The sequence below is a fragment of the Pseudophryne corroboree genome, chromosome 12 (genome assembly GCF_028390025.1).
Source record: "Pseudophryne corroboree isolate aPseCor3 chromosome 12, aPseCor3.hap2, whole genome shotgun sequence".
Lineage (NCBI taxonomy): Eukaryota > Metazoa > Chordata > Amphibia > Anura > Myobatrachidae > Pseudophryne > Pseudophryne corroboree.
The window spans coordinates 113,589,251-113,605,940 of record NC_086455.1 but is presented as its reverse complement, the minus strand read 5'-3'; the positions used below and the strand labels follow the sequence as shown (position 1 = coordinate 113,605,940).

The 16,690-nt window shown below is 46.7% G+C and overlaps 1 protein-coding gene across 1 annotated transcript in view; it reads right to left on the bottom strand.

Annotated features, from left to right (window-relative positions):
- Positions 1 to 16,690, bottom strand: part of LOC134979942 (uncharacterized) — a 39,094-nt gene that overhangs the window by 8,020 nt on the left and 14,384 nt on the right. The gene's annotated exons all lie outside the window — the stretch shown is intronic.

The window sequence follows — 16,690 nt, the reverse complement described above, 5'->3', positions numbered from 1 at the left end:
AACCCGAAACGCAGTCTCTTGTGATCGATCCATTTCGTTATGGGAAAGGAGGAAAATAAGAAGGAGAAAAGAAAGGAAAATACAGGGGGAGGTGAAAAAAGAAAATGGTGCGACAACCGTTCTAGATCTTGTTACTCTCTGTGCTCAGATGCCCTTCAACAGTCCTGCCTCTCAACTTTCCCGGAACAAACACTCCAGTGATACGAGATTCTCTACACTCTGCTCTTTGTCACGAGTTCTCTCCGGGTCAGCGACCTTCTTGCTGTGGGACGAGTGGACCCAAGTCTCTCTTTCGGCGACCTTCAATGCTGTCGTGCTGGTTAACAAGACTTGGTATGGTCCTTCCCACCTGTCTATGAGGCAACCTGAGTGTAAGAAATGACAATTACTGTACGGTAGGTCAGGAATCACCAGCTTTAAATTTTTTTGTTGATTTCTCAGCTGCTGGCTCATCCCAACCAAATATTTCACAGTCACTTCATTATTACATTTCAAATCATCCTGGGGGTCTATCATTACATGAGGTTGTCGACCAAAAAGAATTTCAAAGGGTGATAAGTTAAGGGGAGACTTGGGAGTGGTTCTGATGCTGTACAACACTAGTGGCAAAGCTTCTGGCCACAACAATCCAGTTTCAGCCATTAATTTGCTCAGCTTGTTCTTAATAGTGCTGTTCACTCTCTCTACCTTTGCACTCGCCTGTGGACGGTACGGAGTATGCAGCTTGCTATTAATTTCCATCAGTTTGCACATGACCTGAAAGACTTCACCTGTAAAATGGGTACCCCTGTCACTTTCAATTATTCTAGGGATACCATATCTACACACGAATTCCTGCACAATTTTCGTTGCAGTGAATGTAGCAGTATTTGTGGCAGCAGGGAACGCTTCTACCCAGTTGGAAAATACATCAATACAAACTAACACATATTTCAAATTCCTACAGGGTGGTAACTGTATGAAGTCGATTTGTATTACCTGAAAAGGTCCGTCTGTAGGAGGGATATGGGATGGCTCTGTTGGTATTGTCTTTCCAATATTCTTCCTCAAGCAAGTAAAACATGTCTCTCTTGCCTGCATGAGAAGAGAATCCTGGCGCACACCAGTAGGCTCCCATCAGCCTGCACATACCCTCTTTGCCTAGATGAGTCAGACTGTCAGATTGTGTTTGGGCTGTGTCCCCGGAGGGGGCGCTAGTGGGTCAGTGGAGGTAGATGGGAGAAAACGAGGAGGCTGGATAACGTTCCTGCGCATGAGCGCAATGGTATTTTATTTGGCAGATGATATAACACAGAATGGTAGCAGAAACAATAATAACAGATGAATAAAGTCAATCACTCAGTATGATAACTGAAAGTCTATGGCAATGGATGACAGATGACTTGAGAAAATAATATCCGGTAATATATAAACAGAAGAACAAGTGTTTGTGAAATGGTTCTGGTTTGGAAACCAGTGCAGGTTTTAAAACAGGAAACTTCGGCAGCAAGGTGTAGAATGGCAAACCTGAGCAGAGGCAGGAGTCTGACTTCACAGTGCAGGTGATGAAGCACTGGCAGCAGCAAGCTGTATCACAGGTGGAGGAATGAAACACACCTGGAGTCAGTCTTCAACTGCAGGCTGAAGCACACAAGGTGGTGATGAGTGTGAAGCCTTATTTGCAGGTTGCAGGTATTGCTGGGCCTTGAAGTTCCACGGAGCTGTGCAGAGTAACCAGGAGTACAAGTTCTTAAGCAGAGAACCAGGAACACAGGAGGAACAGGAACAGATCCTTTCACATGGGTCGCTGGAGAGACACAAAGTCCAGGATGCCTGCAGACTGATCCTGCAGTCTCTTATGTACCCCATGGTGCACAGGGATTGGGTGAGTGAAGGAAGGTGGGTGCGGCCAAGCACCGGATTGGCCGCAGTATACTGGCTGTTTGCAGACTGTCATGGCGGCGCCCACGCCGCGGCCTAGCGGGGACGCGGCGCGCTACACGCCCGCTGTCTCAGGAGTGTTCCCAGGCCCTTGATGATGTCCCATGGCAGGGGCATAGGTGACAGGTGACCGCAGGGAGCCAGGACGGAATCCGCAGCGGCGGACGGATGTCAGCCTGGTAAGTCGATTCCTGACAGTACCCCCTCCTTTAGGGGTGGACACCGAACACCCACGTGGCTTGGAGGGATGAGTGCTGTGGAAGACACGGACCAACCTAGGAGCATGGACATCGGACGAATTCACCCAACTTCTCTCCTCTGGGCCATAACCGGACCAATCGACCAGGTACTGGAGACGTCCATACCGGCAACGGGAGTCCAGAATTTTGTTGATCTCGAATTCCACGCCCCGCTGAGTTCGAACCTTGGGACCTACTGGAAGAGTATTCTGAAAGCGGTTTAGGACTAGAGGTCTGAGGAGAGAAATATGAAAAGCGTTAGGTATACGAAGGGAAGATGGTAACTTTAATTTATAGGCCACTGGGTTGATGACTCTTTCGACAGGGTAAGGACCAATGAAGCGTGGTGCAAACTTCATGGATGGGACCCTGAGACGGAGGTTACGGGTTGATAGCCAAACCTTGTCCCCAGGTTTCAAATGGGGAACCGCACGTCTCTTGCGGTCGGCAAAGACCTTGTACCGACTGGAGGCCTTTTTGAGGGAAACGTGAATTTTTCTCCAAATAGATGAAAACTGAGTCAGAGCAGTAGTGGCAGCAGGAACATCCATATGAGGGAGTTCTTGGAAATCAGGTACACGGGGATGTTGCCCATATACTGCAAAGAATGGTGTCGTTTCAGTGGCAGTATGGTATCGAAAGTTGTGGGCAAACTCGGCCCATGGGAGCAGATCGAACCAGTCATCCTGGGAAGATGAAACATATAATCTTAAAAAAGTCTCAAGTTCTTGATTGACCCTCTCTGTCTGCCCATTCGTCTGAGGATGGTATGAAGATGAAAACTTCAGTTTGACCTGCATGGCAGAACAGAGGGCCCTCCAAAACCTCGCTACAAACTGTACCCCCCGGTCAGATATTATTTCAGAGGGTAAACCATGTAAGCGGAAAATCTCCCGTAGGAAGATTTGGGCAAGTTTTGGGGCAGAAGGGAGACCCTGGAGAGGAACAAAATGAGCCATCTTGGTGAATCTGTCCACTACAACCCAAATGGTATTATGTCCTTGAGAAGGAGGAAGGTCGGTGATAAAATCCATGGACAGGTGTGACCAGGGACGACTAGGGATAGACAGTGGTTGTAACTGACCTGCTGGAGACTGACGAGGAGTCTTGTGCTGCACACATTTAGGACAGGATGCCACGAAATCCTGGATGTCCATTTTCATCTTTGGCCACCAATATGTAGCAGAAAGGAACTTGAAGGTCTTCAGGACCCCAGGATGACCAGTGAACTTGGATTGATGGGCCCAAGATAGCAACTTGGGACGGAGATCTGGGGAAACAAAAGTCTTACCAGGAGGAGGAGCTGGGGAGACTTGAGATGCAGCGAAAACCACGGGACTCAGGATGGAATGTGGCACTGAGTCAGATGTTCCTTCTTCAGATTCCATGGATCGGGATAACGCGTCGGCTTTCACATTCTGCGAACCTGGGCGGAAATGAAGCTTGAAATTAAAACGTGAGAAAAACATAGCCCATCTGGACTGGCGAGGGTTAAGGCACTGAGCTGCCTTTAAATATAGCAGGTTTTTATGATCCGTGTAGATATTAAACGGATGTTTGGCCCCTTCTAGGAGATATCTCCATTCCTCGAGAGCCAGCTTGATCGCCAGTAGTTCTTGATCTCCCACGGAGTAGTTAGCTTCTGCAGGAAGAAACTTTCGAGAATAAAATCCACAAGGGTGGACTTTCCCATCGGATCCCTTCTGGGAGAGAACAGCTCCAACCCCAACTGTAGAGGCATCTACCTCCAACTCGAATGGTCTGTTGACATCTGGCTGAGACAGCACTGGAGCAGACATAAAGGCTAGCTTGATCTTCTGGAAGGCTGCCAAGGCTTCTTCTGACCAGTTGGAATGGTCTGCCCCTTTCCGAGTCAGGTTGGTAATAGGAGCGATGATAGTGGAGAATCCTCGAATAAATTTTCTATAGTAGTTGGCGAAACCCAGGAATCGCTGGATAGACTTGAGAGAGTTTGGAATGGACCAATTGGCAATAGCTTCCAATTTTGTCGGGTCCATCTGAAGATCCGATCCGGAAATTATATAACCCAGGAAGGGTATAGAGGGAACTTCAAAGGTGCATTTAGATAGTTTCCCGTAGAGCCGGTTCTCACGAAGACGTCGGAGAACTTCACAAACTTGTAGACGATGAGATGGAAGGTCTTGGGAGAAGATAAGGATATCATCTAAGTAAACAACGAGGTACTTATACAGGACATCACGAAAGATTTCGTTCACAAAGTGTTGGAACACTGCTGGAGCATTACTCAACCCAAATGGCATTACCAGGTATTCATAATGGCCATCTCGAGTGTTGAAAGCTGTCTTCCACTCGTCACCACTCCGGATTCTGATGAGATTATAGGCACCGCGGAGATCTAACTTGGTAAAGATGCGGGCTCCTTTAACTCTGTCAAATAATTCGGTAATGAGTGGTAATGGATAACTATTCTTGATAGTAATGTCATTGAGACCCCGATAGTCAGTGCATGGACGCAGTCCTCCATCCTTCTTTTTAACAAAGAAGAAACCTGCACCAGCGGGAGATGATGACGGACGGATGAATCCCTTCTGAAGATTCTCTCTGATGTAATTACTCATCGCCTCAGTTTCAGGAACAGACAACGGGTAGGTGCGCCCCCTAGGCGGCTTCTTGCCAGGAAGGAGATCGATGGGACAATCCCATTCCCTATGGGGCGGCAGGATATCAGCAGCCTTTTCACAGAAGACGTCTGAGAAGTCTTGATAAGCTGCTGGGAGACTTGACTGTGTCTTTACTTCGGTAGACTTAATGGGACACACTTGGGCTAAGCAGGATTGATGACAATGTGAACCCCATGAGGTAAGCTGCAACGTTGACCAGTCAAACTGTGGATTATGTAGCTGGAGCCAGGGCATGCCCAAGACAATCTCCTGGGTGGCTTGAGGGATGACCAGGAACTTGATCAGTTCAGAATGGAGAAATCCAACTCCCAGAACCACTGGAACAGTTTGATGAGAAATGTTCCCCTTGGAGATTCGACTACCATCCACAGCAGTAATGTAAACTGGACAAGAAAGTTCACAGGTAGATAGACAAAATTTATTTACCGCAGCTTGGGTGATAAGTTTCCTGCAGCACCGCAGTCCACTAATGCTGACGCAGACTGGAGCCCAACTGGAGTCTCTAGCATCACTGGAAGGATGAGGTCTTGTTGAGAAGGAGCTTGACTGAAAGATCCTAACTTGACTCCTCCCTTACAAGTCAGGATCTGGCGTTTCCCGAACGCACCGTGCAGGAGTTAATCTGATGGCCCGCAGCAGCACAGTATAGGCAGAGTCTCTCACGTATTCTTCTTGCCCGCTCTTCAGGAGTTAGGCGGGACCTATTTATCTGCATAGGCTCGTCAGAAGAGGGAGACTGGAACTGTACAGCAGGTATGAACCTTGATCTGCGTGGCTCACTCCGAGCGCGTTCATTATTGCGTTCGCGGATGCGAGAGTCCAACTTAATACACAGGGAGATCAAATCAGACAGTTGAACAGGAATGTCACGGGTCGCCAGTTCATCCTTGATCCGATCCGAGAGTCCGTGCCAGAAAGCTGCTACCAGAGCTTGGTTGTTCCACTGAACCTCTGCAGCCAACGTCTGGAACTGGATGACATATTGTCCCATGCTTCGGGTACCTTGACGAAGTTGGATCAGGTCTGCCGAAGCTGATGTCGCACGACCAGGCTCGTCAAAGATCCGTCTGAAGGTTGACACGAAGTCTGTGTAGTTGTTAATCAGAGGGTCAGCACGTTCCCACAGAGGAGACACCCAACTCAGAGCAGATCCAGAGAGTAAGGAGATGATGTAGGCAACCTTGGATCTTGGCGTGGGGAAATTATGTGGCAATAACTCAAACTGTATTTCACATTGATTGAGAAACCCGCGACATAATTTAGGACTGCCATCATACTTGCTCGGCACGGGCAGATGCAGACGTGACACTGGAGCTGATGCAGCCGGCATAGAAGAACTCACAGCACTGGCAGGTGCTGGAGTAACAGGAACAGTAGGAGAGAGTACACTAGGCAGGGATTGCTGTAGTGTATCTAATCGGGAGGACATCCCTTGCAGGAATTGAAGCATCTGCTGCTGCGCAACCTCTTGACCATCCAGACGAGAGACCAGATTTTGCAAGGCCTCTGACCCCACACTCCGTCCACCATCCGAGTCCATCGATCCTGGACTTACTGTCAGATTGTGTTTGGGCTGTGTCCCCGGAGGGGGCGCTAGTGGGTCAGTGGAGGTAGATGGGAGAAAACGAGGAGGCTGGATAACGTTCCTGCGCATGAGCGCAATGGTATTTTATTTGGCAGATGATATAACACAGAATGGTAGCAGAAACAATAATAACAGATGAATAAAGTCAATCACTCAGTATGATAACTGAAAGTCTATGGCAATGGATGACAGATGACTTGAGAAAATAATATCCGGTAATATATAAACAGAAGAACAAGTGTTTGTGAAATGGTTCTGGTTTGGAAACCAGTGCAGGTTTTAAAACAGGAAACTTCGGCAGCAAGGTGTAGAATGGCAAACCTGAGCAGAGGCAGGAGTCTGACTTCACAGTGCAGGTGATGAAGCACTGGCAGCAGCAAGCTGTATCACAGGTGGAGGAATGAAACACACCTGGAGTCAGTCTTCAACTGCAGGCTGAAGCACACAAGGTGGTGATGAGTGTGAAGCCTTATTTGCAGGTTGCAGGTATTGCTGGGCCTTGAAGTTCCACGGAGCTGTGCAGAGTAACCAGGAGTACAAGTTCTTAAGCAGAGAACCAGGAACACAGGAGGAACAGGAACAGATCCTTTCACATGGGTCGCTGGAGAGACACAAAGTCCAGGATGCCTGCAGACTGATCCTGCAGTCTCTTATGTACCCCATGGTGCACAGGGATTGGGTGAGTGAAGGAAGGTGGGTGCGGCCAAGCACCGGATTGGCCGCAGTATACTGGCTGTTTGCAGACTGTCATGGCGGCGCCCACGCCGCGGCCTAGCGGGGACGCGGCGCGCTACACGCCCGCTGTCTCAGGAGTGTTCCCAGGCCCTTGATGATGTCCCATGGCAGGGGCATAGGTGACAGGTGACCGCAGGGAGCCAGGACGGAATCCGCAGCGGCGGACGGATGTCAGCCTGGTAAGTCGATTCCTGACACAGACCATGTGCCCCCTCAGCTAGACTTGGAAGATATGCTCTGGGGGCTACTGGCTTACCGTGTCCACCTGTCCACAGTCCTGAGGACTCCTGGCCATACCCCTTTGTCCTCCAGACTGCCTCTTCCTGTAGGGAACACAAATTTTTCATTTTAATTTACTATCGTGTGTTATCAGTTGTGTGAAGTAAACCGTCTCTGGATGAGAGGAGAGAGAGGAAAATAGTAAATAAAGAAAAGAAAAATCTCAGGTTTGGCATTCACCAACAGGCTGTCACACCATCATGCATATCAGTGTCTATACACAGTCTCCCTTCACCAGTATTCTCATTCTCCACCCTTTGTGCATGACCAGGCACACTGCATTAATACTGGTGTCCTTATGTACTTTTGCTGGTGAGATATACTGGATTTGGGCAGAGCTCTGAAAGATTGAGTAGGCATGTGGCATTTAAACTGTAATCGGGTCCATGTGTTGTACCCTCCTGTCGGTGAACGTAAGAGATGAGGAGGAAACTTTGAAGAAAAATCACATAGAAGTTAGTAACAGGTAAGTTTATAGAGGCAAAGAGGATTTTATAAAATTTTGACAACTGGATTGGGCACTATGGGGAAGTGATTCTCTACTGTCTATACCTCCTAAAAAAAATTATTTGTGTCATATATCTACTGGGACTATCCCAGCCATCAATCCAGTGTCCTGTCCATCCTAAGTTCATAGGGAACCCGGTATCTGTGAGATAATTTCCTCTACCTGTGATGGACATGCAATATTAGTCTTCGTGGGTATCCAACATACTTTGTGCTTCCTGGGCGGGAGCACGCAATATGTATACCATCTCTCACAAAACTCCTGTTATGTTAATCAGGGGCCATTTCTGCTAGAGAAAGAAGCAAAAGTTTAGAGGCCTCCTCTTAACCCCAGCAAGTTCTGTCAAAAGGGTAAAGTTGCATTTATTCTGTTCTTCCCATTAACCGAATCTGTGTTTTCTATATGGCTCGTGATTCCTTACTATATGTCCCTTGATCCCGTCTATGTGTTTAATACTATGGCTTGTTTTCTCTGTCTAGGGGTTTATATTGACTATGTGTTCTACTATACCTACAATCTCTGGCAAAATGCCCTTTCTTCCTACAGGTGTAACATATTCTAGGTCTTTTCTTACTACCCGGGTTTTGGGGTTTAGGTTGATGAGACTTTGCTGCAAGAGCCTGTAGACTTATTGTCATCAGCTTCTCCTCCTGTTATTTTCTACGCCTAGCAATATTCTTATGATGTTCAATTGCGCACGCTCTAAGACAAGCTACTGTGGCCCCTCTCCAATTAGGCAAAGATGCTTGTACCCTGTCCCTAACTGCCTTATTGAGTCCATCCATTAGCACAGAGACAGCCACCTCCCTGTAATTCGCATTGTTCCCTGTATCTGATACCCCAATGTATCTATCTATTGTTTGCAGGGCCCGATGAAAATATTCAGATGCCATTTCATTTTCCCTCTGTTTTATGGAGAAAATTCTTCTCCACTTAACAGTAATGGGGAAACACAACTCTAGTTGCCTATTAATTCGTTCTATATTCTCCTGATTGTTTCCGTCAGTCATAGGACTATCCGACTCTAACCTACAATCAGTGATACATTTTTTGGGTGTCAATATTAGGGGGTAGACACGCTTTTAAAAGTATCTGCCAATCTTTATTAGCTGGTTCATAAGCATTACCCAGATCTCTGATAAACTTCTGACATCTGGCTGAATACTCCCGGAGATCGGGGAATTCTGAAATGATTGACCGCAGCTCAGCTCTATTGCATTATTCCTGGTGAGGATTACTCCCTGACTATCGGTTCCCCCATTAGGAGTTACTATTTCCAAGACAGGATGTAATCCTACCATTCTGTTTCTAATCTGTTTACTGTAGTGTGTTGTTGTCTCTGTGCAATGACCCGTCTCACACTTACCGGTAGCTGTGACCTCACCAGTTCTTTCAGTGGGGAACACTGGTACTGCTCTAACTGGGTGGACAGGCCCCACCTGAGTTTCCTGCAAAGCGACTGCCTGAATGAGAGCTGTGATTTGGCTTTCATCTTCCTGTGACCTATGACCTTGAAAAGACTTCAAAACAGGATACAACTTGCAACGGTTAGGGTTAATACATTGCTCTTGCATACTACTATCATTTACAGATGTACCATTGATTGTAGCCATCTTTTTCCCTTCGACCTGTGTCGGTAATGGTGTGTTCGTGTCCTCATTCCTGCTAGGTTTGGAACCTGCTTTGCGAGTTTGTTCCCTTTGCATCTCCCCCTCTTGTTGCCATAAATTTAAACAATCGTTATGTCTAATCCTTTGTTTTCTGGATTTAAGAATACATATTTTACTGCTTACATTCTGCAGTACCTCGGGTTCAAAGCTGCCCACCTTAGGGAATGGTACCCTATCTTTGTCAGTCATACATACCCATTCAGACAAAAAGTCTTCAGCGTGTGGACCACACATAATACTTTTTCCTTTAAACCTCGCTGACCCCTTGGGCCGCGGCTCTTCAGCCTGAACCCTAGCTAAACGTCCCTCACTTGAGCAACTGGCTCCCATAATTGTGGGCCTTTTCCCACAAACACCAAAATACTCAATATAAGGCGACGGTGTAAGTTCTCCGAGCGCTTTCACCCACTCTCGCCCACGCTGGCCAGTACTACCATACACTGTTGATAGCGAAGGCAATGTACCCAACTTAGGGCCCCTATTGACCTATATTTTACTGGAAGTTTTTAGGAATAACTTACCCTTTCCAGTAAAGTATCTGCCGTTGGAGATTTTCCTGAGAGAGACCAGCGAAAACTCCCTATGCACTTTTTTTATACACAAATCACACTTGCGTATGCTGTATACAGCGCTATTGATACCGCAATTTTACGCAAAAGCTCGTAAAAGGGATATCAAGTTGCGCTATATATTGCACCCACAAACGCGCGGTCCAATCGCACAGCGTATAGGCACTTGTTACTTATCTGCTGTACGACCACTGGAATCGAATCATAAGCTGCGAAACCTCAGCCGGAGCATATAAAAAAAATAATATGGGTCACAATTCACAATTCCCTACCATGCTCCTGTGTAAGTCTCCTCTCGACTTACGTATTAAACCTTATACTAACGTGAGTCAGCTGCCTCACGCCACCAAGCCTCCACTCACTTGGTGTACCGAACGATGGGATCCCGTATTCCGGGGTTCGAATCCACTCACTCCTACGTTCACTCACTCAAATACACTTTGGTTTTTCTGTACAAAATTTTTAATTTATTCAGATAGGCAGCTTTACCCCCAGAGGCAATACAGTTTAAACAAAAGTTTTATACTAATCTGCTTTAGAAACCGAGTAGTTTTGTGCTATTGTAGCATGGCTACTGTCCCACCTTTGAACTAAACGACACTATTGTGTAATTTGTACTTAGCGCCCGCACTCTTACGCACTTTGCGTAAACACATGACCGTGCGTGTCTCTTACGCTGCGTGCGGAGTCCTGTACTTTGTCCAAGACACGTGTACAAAACCCTGCGTCCGCAATAAAACAAATCCCACAACTTCTATAAATGTGAGCAATACTAACTATAATCGCTCACTTAACGCGACACCGTTTTTTTTTCTGTATAAACCTTTACAACCAGGCCAGGACTGCGTTTGTGTCTTTACACTTACTTCCTTAAACACTGTTATTTTAATTTTTAACTATATAGCCACAAATATATCCGGTTTCACACAGATCTAAATGAATCTAGCAATAATCAATAATTTAAATGATATGATTCAGATTGGATAACTATCTTGCAGAACATACACTGATATAAATATACACATAATTATAATAATATTATATATATGTATCATTCACTAACCTTCTATGTGACTCATTTACCCATTCAGTGCTTCTAATTTGCATATCAAAGCTATGTGCTTTTGCCTGCCTGTAAAAGTGGTTGAACCAGTTAATTAGCATTTCAATGCCTATCTTATAGCAAACAGAGAGTTAACTAAATCCTGGGAAAGAAGAAGAGAAAAAAAAGTATTTTTATCTTTTCTTTTTTTTAATTTTTTTGCAGTTTCTTACACCAAGCCAAGCATTTATCTCACCATTTACTCTCACTAGGCCCAATTGAAACTATTTGTAATTGACTATGGCATGGGTTAAATAAATGCATTGGTAACTCATAAATGGTGAGATGTGACCAAGGAAACTGATTGTTCTGAGCAGACTGAAAATCAGCTATTAAGAAAATGACCTTCCCAAAATGGCCACTGCTCCTCCCCCTTCCACATCCATGAGGTTTACACAAAATGTTGGACAGGCCATGTGGCTAGCCCAAAATGGAGGACAGACCATGCGGCTTCCTTTGTCATAAAGAAATCACACACCATACAAGCACCAGAGTTATTTTAGGCCTGAGTTAAAAAAAAACTATATCAAGGCTATGCAGCAACTTTTAAATGTACTTTTAAACCTACTTAACAGATAAACAATCCAATCTGAATCAAACACAATATGACCTATTTGAACTTTGTTTTGCAACAATGTGAGAGGGTATGTTAGGCGCGGCGGTCTTCGGCCGTGCCCTGACTGAGCAGCGGTCATGGCCGCCGCGCCTCTCTCCTTCCCTGTCCCCCGCACGGCGCCTAGCAACGCCAGGACACCGTGCGCACGATAGCCGCCGGGTCCCTGGCAACGCAGGACGCCGTGCGTGCAGGACCGCTGGGTGCATAGCAACGGGGACGCCACAGGTGGACCGCGTTCCCTGTTGCTAAGAATAGTTAATTAGGTTGCTCGTGCAGCAGGGCAGCTGCACGGCAACTAGTAATTAGGGTCTGGGGGCTGGTCCTGCTGGCCCTCCTGTTATTGGCCAGCAGGGCCTTTTTATGTGAGCCAGCACACTGCAGCCCCGCCGGTGATAGCTTCTTGTATGCTGTTCCTGCCTTGCAGAACTCTGTTCCCATCAGCCGTGTTTGGATCTTGCTCCCTGCCCTTTGGTACTTTGGAGGTCCGAAGCCGGTCCTGGGAATCCTTCTAGCCCTTGCGAACCTGTTTGTCATTTGGGGTTCTCGCCCGGTTTCGTGAGTAGCGGCTTCTGCCGCGTGTTGCGGCCTATGCCGCTTAGTGTTTACTTTACTGTGAATTGGTGCATTTGCGGAGGTTTCCGCTTTCACTGTCCTCCTCGGAACTCGGCGGTGCCGTGTAGGGGAGTGGACAGTGGTTTCTTTGTATTTATTTTTCCTTTGGCGGCGTGCCGCACATACGTTTAGTTTTTAGGTAGTTTATAGCCCCTAGCGTGGTTGTTTCAGTTAGAGGTCCCCTTGTTATTACCCTGTCTCAGTTCACGCCTTGTCTCTCTTTAAGACCTGAGGGGGCATCGGAGTTGGGCAGACCTAATCCGCCCTTCAAACGCGGCTGCCATGGGCCCAAGAAACCATAGTCGTTCAGGCGTGAATTGATAACACGGGTAAGACAACGGAGGTAGGATGCTAGGGGCTATTTCCTTCCCATTTCCCAATCCCAGCATTCCGTCTTGGTGCTCAGGACTCACTACATAAGATCTCCCCTGTCCTGAGCATCAGGATCGTAACATTATCACCGGCCCACATAAAAAAAAAAAAAAAAAAAAGGGGTTTAATTTTTCCCGTTGTATTGGTGGGCCTAGAAATTCGGCCTCATGAATCCGGCAGGTTTAGGGCCAAACCCCAGTCAGCTTTTGGTTAACCAAATACAGGAATTAACTCAGATGGTTCAGGACCTTACTCTTCGGGTGAGATCGCAGGAAGATCTTTTGCGAGCCTCCCCGAGTATGGTTCCAGAACCAAAGATGCATTTACCTGACCATTTTTCTGGTAACCGAAAGGATTTTTTTAATTTTAAGGAAGCTTGTAAGCTTTATTTTCGTTTAAGGCCCCGTTCCTCTGGTACTGAGTCTCAGCGGGTCGGGATTGTGATGTCTCTACTTCAGGGTGATCCACAGACCTGGGCGTTTGGGCTAAGAGCGGATGATGCTGCTTTGTTATCAGTAGACGCCTTTTTTAAATCCTTAGGCCTCTTATATGACGACCCAGATAGAGAAGCATCAGCTGAGAGTCACCTGCGTGCCCTTAAGCAAGGCAAACATCCAGCAGAGGTGTATTATACCGAATTTCACCGTTGGTCGAACGACTGTGGCTGGAATGACCCGGCCCTGCGCAGTCAGTTTCGCCTCGGACTGTCGGAAGTGATTAAAGACAGTCTCCTTCAGTACCCCGCTCCTGAGACTCTAGACAAACTCATGGAGCTCGTTATTAAAATTGATCGTCGTCTCCTAGAGCGGAGGGCTGAAAGAGGAACAACTTTTAGGCCTAATCCATGTGTATATACTTTTCCTGAGGACGTCGAGGAGCCCATGCAAATGGGTCTCTCCCGGCTGTCCCCAGAGGAAAGAACCAGAAGGTTAAGTTCTGGTCTTTGTTTGTATTGTGGTGGTAAGGGACATATCGCACGTAACTGCCCGAACAAGCCGGGAAACGCTCTGACCAAGTGAATTGTGAGGGGGTTCACTTGGGTCTGCAGTTAATCTCCTCTAATAATTCTCTATTAGTTCCGGTAAAGATTTCCTTTGGCAGCCTCAGTTCGTTGGTGTCGGCCTTCGTCGACAGTGGAGCTGCAGGAAATTTTATGGATTTAGCTTGGGCTAAGGCTTTAGGCGTTCCACTTATACCCTTAGATAGACATATCACCATGCACGGCTTGGATGGGGGTCCGCTTTCCAATGGGGTTATTACTCACCGCACACCTCCAGTATTGCTGACAGTGGGGGCCCTACATTCAGAAGAAATAGAATTTTACCTTACACATTGTCCGGCAGTTCCAGTAGTTTTGGGTCACCCCTGGCTTGCCTTTCATAATCCCACCATAGATTGGCAGTCTGGGGAGATTTCCCAATGGGGTCCTTTTTGTGTTAAGGAGTGTATTTCCCATCCTGTCCGGGTTGCGGCAGTTACCCCAGAACTTATTCCTCTGGAATATCAGGATTTTGCTGATGTGTTCTCCAAGGGTAATGCGGACGTTCTGCCTCCCCATCGGTCCTATGACTGCGCTATAGATTTAGTTCCCGGGGCCACTTTACCTAAGGGGAGATTATATGCCCTCTCTGGGCCAGAAACCACGGCTATGGATAATTATATCCAGGAAAGCCTGAAAAAAGGCTTCATTAGGCCTTCGAAATCTCCTTTGAGTGCAGGATTCTTTTTTGTTGAGAAAAAAGATGGGTCGCTCAGACCATGTATTGATTTTCGGGCTCTGAATAAAATTTCTGTTAAAAACACCTACCCTTTGCCTTTTATTTCAGTACTTTTTGATCATTTATGCTCTGCCGTTATCTTCTCAAAAAACGATCTTAGAGGAGCTTACAATCTCATCCGAATAAGATCTGGGGATGAGTGGAAGACGGCTTTCAGCACACAGTCGGGTCATTATGAATACCTGGTGATGCCCTTTGGGCTGTCAAATGCTCCTGCGGTATTTCAAGACCTCATCAATGATGTTCTTCGTGACTTTCTTGGAAAGTTCGTTGTCGTTTATTTAGACGACATTTTGATTTATTCTGAGTCTATGGAACAACATATTACCCATGTGCGTTTGGTTCTTCAAAAACTACGGGAGAATCATTTATACGCAAAACTAGAGAAATGTGATTTTCACATCACGGAAGTGTCCTTCTTGGGGTATATTATTTCTCCCCAGGGATTTTTCATGGAACCGAAAAAACTCCAGGCCATCCTTAATTGGGCGCAACCCACAAATTTAAAAGCAATTCAGCGCTTTTTAGGGTTTGCAAACTATTATAGGTGGTTCATTCATACCTTTTCTGATTTGGTCGCTCCTATAGTAGCATTGACTAAAAAAGGAGCGGACCCTTCCAATTGGTCGCCTGCAGCCGAGTCTGCCTTTCGGGCCTTAAAACAGGCCTTTGTCTCGGCTCCTGTTCTCAGGCACCCTAACCCGGAGCTCCCCTTTATAGTCGAGGTAGATGCCTCAGAGGTTGGAGTGGGGGCTATCCTATCTCAGGAAGATCCGGAGTCTCAGGAATTACACCCTTGTGCCTTCATGTCCAGGAAATTCTCCTCCGCAGAATCCAACTATGACGTTGGTAATCGAGAATTGCTGGCAGTTAAATGGGCTTTCGAGGAGTGGAGGCATTGGCTGGAGGGAGCTAGGCATACTATTACAGTGTTTACTGACCATAAGAACCTGCAGTATATTGAGTCAGCTAAACGGCTTAATGCTCGGCAGGCACGTTGAGCATTGTTTTTTACTCGTTTCAGGTTTATTATCACCTTCAGGCCCGGTTCCAAAAATACTAAAGCTGATGCCCTGTCATGTTGTTTTCTTCCGGTTCACAATAACCATCCTGCTACTACCCCCATAGTTCCATCATCTGTCATCCGGGCAGGCCTCACACAGGATTTACTTACTCAGTTAGTCCAGCTTCAACAGCAGGCTCCTAAACCGACTCCTGCTGATCGTCTCTTTGTCCCTGAATTTCTGAGAGGCACTGTTTTAGCTGAGTTTCATGACAACAAAGTCTCTGGTCATCCAGGTATCACTAAGACCTTGGAGTTAGTCTCTCGCTCGGTGTGGTGGCCTAGTCTTTCTAAAGATGTAAGGGAATTTGTCCATTCCTGTCAGGTTTGTGCACGGCATAAGGTTCCTCGTTCATTGACGATCGGGCAACTCGTACCTTTAGCCGTTCCTCTCAGGCCATGGTCACATATATCCATGGATTTCGTGGTGGACCTTCCTCTTTCAGCCGGATTTCGAGTCATTTGGGTGGTAGTAGATCGTTTTAGTAAGATGGCTCATTTCATTGCTCTTCCCCGATTACCCTCTGCTCAAGGGTTGGCAGTCTTGTTTCTCCGTCATGTGTTCAGGCTCCATGGGTTGCCCAGGGATATTGTCTCTGATCGGGGTCCGCAATTCATTGCTCGTTTCTGGAAACGTTTTTGTGCCTCATTAAATATGAAACTCTCTTTAACATCTGGGTACCATCCACAATCTAACGGACAAACCGAACGAGTTAACCAGTCATTAAAACGGTATTTACGGTTGTATTCGGCCAAACTCCAGAATGATTGGTCTGAATTTCTTCCGTTAGCCGAATTTGCTTATAATAACTCTTGTCATTCTTCCACCAAGGAGTCCCCATTCTCTTCAGTCTTTGGCTTTCATCCTAGAGCCAACTCTTTTTTTCCTCATTCTCCAGTCTCCTCGTTGACCTTAACCTCCCATCTCAGAACAATTTGGAGAAAGGTGCACCTTGCCTTGAGAAAAGCTGCCTTCCGA